This window comes from Panthera uncia (genome assembly GCF_023721935.1).
Source record: "Panthera uncia isolate 11264 chromosome C1 unlocalized genomic scaffold, Puncia_PCG_1.0 HiC_scaffold_4, whole genome shotgun sequence".
NCBI classification, from domain to species: domain Eukaryota; kingdom Metazoa; phylum Chordata; class Mammalia; order Carnivora; family Felidae; genus Panthera; species Panthera uncia.
In genome coordinates, this window is record NW_026057585.1 from 12,604,774 (window position 1) to 12,609,860 (window position 5,087).

A 5,087-nucleotide genomic window follows, 5' to 3' on the forward strand; every position below is an offset into this window, starting at 1 on the left:
ACTTTGCAGCAGTGGGATATGGGCAGATTTCTGAGCCCAGTCTGGGTAGCCGGTCTCCATAACGGCCCCATGCTTGTGAGATCCCCTCCCACACTAAATCGGAACCGAGAAGAACTGTGTGGCCAGCACAATATGGCCACGGTAATGGTGTGTAAGTTCAGAGGCCAGGTCATAAACGGCACTGCACCTTCCGCCGTGGTCTCTTGGATCATTCGCTGCGGGGGAAGCCAGCCGCCCCGCCGTGAGGACACCCAAGCAGCCAGATGGAAAGGTCCACACGGGGAGGAACTGAGGGCTCCCATCAACAGCCAACATCAACTATGTGAGCGAACCGCCTTGGAAATCAATGCTCCAGCCCGCATCAAGCCTTCAGAGAACTGCAGCCCCCCAAGGCACACCACTCAGCCAAGCTGCTCCTGAATCCCTGGCCCACAGTCACTGACCATTGTTGCTTTAAGCCTACCAAGTGTTGGGGTGATGGGTTACTCAGTACTGGATGACTGACTATGGGGATATTAACGCCAACTTTGTAACAAGGTAAAGACAAAATGAGATGTAGTTTGCTTGGCACATTGTAGGTGTTCTGTAACTTGTAACTGGGGGATATTATTATTATTATTATTATTATTATTATTACTATTACCTGGCCCACTACCTTTCATGCCCTGGTGATCCCAGAGGAGGCCAGGCAGAGGCCCTTTTACCCTTGTCCACTTACTTTTCTCCCAGTCTCTCGTAAACATCACTCTCTGCCTTCCTCCAGTGCAGGAGCAGGCAGCAGACTGATGTGGATGTATATCTGTGGCAAGGTGGTGAGCGCCTTCTGGAACTCTGGGGTGCACCCCGCTCACAGGGCTGAGGGTGTTCGGTGGTGTGTGTTTGCATTTCCTTTGAAGGGCCCCAAATGTGATAATTACATACTTGTTAGCCCTATAAAACAACAAATCTGGAATCTACACTCTGGAACCAATGGATTTCCTGCTGGAATGAGTTCAAGAGGTGCCCCAGCCAGCATTCCCGGTAAGAGCCAAAACTCTGCTACAAAAGGCCTCCCAGATTGCCACACTTGGCCTGCATCACGCAGCCCGGCTGCCCCTCCTCCAACCCTCCACCTCAGGGCGCCCAGCAAACAGATGCACTTGGTTCTTCTTCTCCACTTTTTCTCTTCATGTTATTTACTACCTGCCTGCTAGGTGTGGGTCCTTATGCCCCCTGAAAGTCAGGGGACCGCTGGGCCACGGGGCTTGCTCCTCCTCATCTCACACTTGCAAATCTGGTGCTTGAAGCTGGGCTTGGCATGAATGGATGCCCGTGGAACCGTCCTGCCCTCCCCCTGGAGTCTTTCGATTCAGGTGGACGCCTCTGCCTTTGTCTCTCTTCCTCCCACTTCAGCAGGGACTCTTCTTGCCCTGCCCCCAGCAATTCAACAAATCCAAGTTCCCCAAACTTGGCTTCCTCTTTCCCCTCCTCTGAGCCATTTTCTCTGGATGCCTTCTCTCCCTGCCCCCTCCATACCTCTTCCCCTCCTAAGCCCCACTCAGTTTTCTACCTGGAAGTGCTCCCTGACCAGCTGCCCCCAGCCCAAGGCCGGGACAGGTGCCTGTCTCATGGCCACCATGGCCCCTGTGATCTACGCGCCCATTGCTCTGTGTCTCTCCTGCCAGCCCGGAAAAGCCGTGGGAGTAAGGGTTCTATTCCCTGACTCAGTCCTCACTGTGCAGCCCCAATGTCTGGCACATGGCAGGCATTCAATAAATGCTGGATGAGGGGTGCCCAGGTGGCTCAGTGGGTTAAGTGTCCGACTTCGGCTCAGGTCATGATCTCGTGGTTCATGAGTTCGAGCCCCATGTCGGGCTCTGTGCTTACAGCTCAGGGCCTGGACCCTGCTTCGGATTCTGTGTCTCCCTCCCTCTCTCTGCCCCTGCCCCTCTTCTCAAAAATAAATAAACATTAAATAATTTTTTAAATGCTGGATGAATACATGAATGCACGATATTAATTGATCAAAGTATTCGAACTGCCAAGAAGTCCAAACCTGCCTCCTTCTGTTTTACACCAAGAATGAGTTCATAGAAAACTCTCCCACAAAATCACTTCTCCTGGTCTGAGCTGGCCCTTGCCACAGAACTCATTTACCTTCACACAAAGGCAGTTAGGCAGCCATCGGGCCACACCAGGCACTCAGGACACATCCCAGACCTAGCTCCGCCTCTCTGTTCACTGCCCCCATCCCGACCTGACCCCAGGGAGGCGGGCAGAGAGCAAAAGCAGGGAAATATAGGTTCAGGGTGGAGTCGGGCTCAAGAAACATCTGTATAAACACTGTTTTGTTCATTCCAGTGAAGCTGGCCTACAAAATCCTATCCCTCTCCTTTTCCAGGAGAGCAACGGAGGTATCGGCAGGTTAAGTGACTCTCCCAGCAAAACAGATCAAATGAACGGAAGAGAAAAAAATAGTTCCGTAACTCCCCAGAAACTTCACCCCACAGCACAGACTACAGCCTGGATGGTCAGAATCACAGCCCAGGATTCTGGGTATATCCACAGCCCAAAGCTTCCCACCCCCTTCCTTCTTTCTTTTAAAAATCATGGGTAAGGAGGAAGCACCGGATCTGAGGGTTTATTTACCATTCCTTAGCCTGACCTTCCAGGAAGAATGTCACTAATGAGAAACAATCTACTTAGGCTCCCAAACCCAGAATTTTCATAGGGATCAATTTAGGATTTCAGAGTCTAAACAAGACAAGGGTAATACCAACTATCTTCCCTTGGAAGAAACAAATACAAAGCAACGGAGTTTTTCCTGTCTGGAAGGAAGTTTCGTATGCGGCAGATCTGGGTTTACATCTTTCCCGCTGTTCCGGCCCCTTTTGGATAGCCACTGGGGACAAAGGGAAGAGCGTTCGCCTTCATGTGGTGCAGGCTGAGGGTGGTCCAAAACCAAAGAAAGCAGTAGTTGGGACTGGCTCCCTAATTCAAGAACTGACCTTACAGGTGTGGCTGGAAGCTAGGAACTCTGCTCTTGAGACCAGATCCCGTTCTGATTCACATCCAAATGATGCTTGTGTCAGCTGTGGGGGAGACACTTCCATTCCAGCAAAGTGTGTGCCTCATGAAGGCGGGAGTCACATCTGTATGGCAGGGCCAACAAATGCCCGTCACATAGTGAGTCCTCCTATTGAATGAATGAATGAATGAATGATGAATGAAACAATTAGCTAATGTAAAACAGCTGCATAGACATAGCCAGTAAGCATCATTTTTATTTTACTTTTTTAATGTTTATTTATTTATTTGGAGGGTGGGGGACAGAGAGAGAGAGAGAGAGAGAGAGAGAGAGAGAATCCCAGGCAGGCCCCTCGCTGTCAGCACAGAGCCCAACGCGGGGTTCGAACTCACGAACCGTGAGATCATGATCTGAGTCAAAATCAAGAGTCGGGTGCTTAACCGACTAGCCTCCCAGGCGCCCCAAATGACTCATTTTGATTTCAAAAGCAGTTTTTCTCAGCAGGTGGAAAGTTGTAGTTTTGGGGTGGCGGTTTTTGTTGTTTTGAGTTTTTTCATGATAGGACCTAGAATGATCTGGATCATCCCAGCAGCTCATCTCACTTAGTCCGTGGATAATACAGCAGGGACAAACACTATTGTAACGGAACTGGTTATTATTAAGCAGCACAAAGGGGGAACTCGCAAATTCTCTTAAACCTCTGCCCCACATCTGGCTGTGTCAGTGGGTCGTAAAAACCTCTCAGGTGTCAGCCGCTGTGTTTCATTTGGTATCAGCTTAGCAGAAACCACCCTCCACCTACTATCCCACCCACCACAGCTGGGTGAGGCATGTCTCAATAAACTGCCACTAGGTGATCAGGAAGGCAGTAGTGTGGCTCCACCTTGGGCCAACTCTGTCCCTGATCCACTCTGGCCTCAACTTCCTTTTCAGGAAAAAGTCCCAACCTTCCTCCGGGAAAAGGAGGGTGTGCACTGAATCATTTCAGATTTGTCATGTTGGCTGAAGAAGGACTGATGGTCAGAGTCAGGTGGGAGACCGTGGATCTGGGCATAAGTTCTGGTTCTGCCACTAAGTGGCTGTGTCCACTCTGGGCAAATGGCTCCTTCTGTGGCCTCAGGCTCTTCTCTGTAAAATGGGGATAATAGTTGTGCCTACTTCATGGAGTTGTTGTGAGAATTAAACAAACCGGTGTCTACAGGATACGTCAGACAGTGCCTGGCATGCTGCAAGATAAATCAGCTGTTGTTTTTATCTGTAAAATGAGGGCCCCTGTTGTACTCCAGGATCTCTCAGCCCTCCTAACAGAAAAACTAAGTATCTCTAAGAGTGCCATTTTTTGTGTTTTCTATGCACCTCTGCCCCATCAAACTCTTTCCAGACCTCATACAGATAAGCGTTTGCACTAGTGGTTTAAAAGGGGAACAGGAAAGCTGTACCCTGTCTTGCATGACCCTAGGAAAAAAGCCTCTCAATAGGGCAACTCTATCTACGCATCCAATCTGAAAGTCCGCTGGGGCTTTCTGCTGCCTCAGTTCAACTGGCAGCATGGAAATTGGTTCTGTTCAGAGAGTGGGGAATGGCAGGAGGGGCTTCTACGCTTGGGCTGGGGTGTGAGTCCCTAGGTCTCTCTGATCGGCCCCAGCCTGTAGCCCATGCAGCCTGGGGCCAGGAGTCTTCCGCCAATTCAGTGATGGAACTCAGAACCCTGGGCTGCTGTTTCTGGGTATTGTAATGGTAATAATGATCTCGTTAATTAACACAGTTCATCACGTCCATCAAAACAGAAGTGCTTCTCAAGAATCCTTCCTCCATTCCGTGCACATGGCCCATTTTTATGACAAGACACCTGAGGCTGAGAAAGGTTACCACCTGAGGCAAAACACTTGGCATTTAAGCCAAGCTGCCTTGTTTAAATTGCTGGTGATATTTTTCTTGTGTCCTACTCGCATCGCTCACAATAAGCTGCTTGATGACTTTGTTGAACAGAAGCAGTGTCCTGAGTTGACGCTCCTAAAAAGTCGACAGTATCCACAGCCCTAGCCCCATAACTATTGAAAACCTTATTAACGAGCAAAAG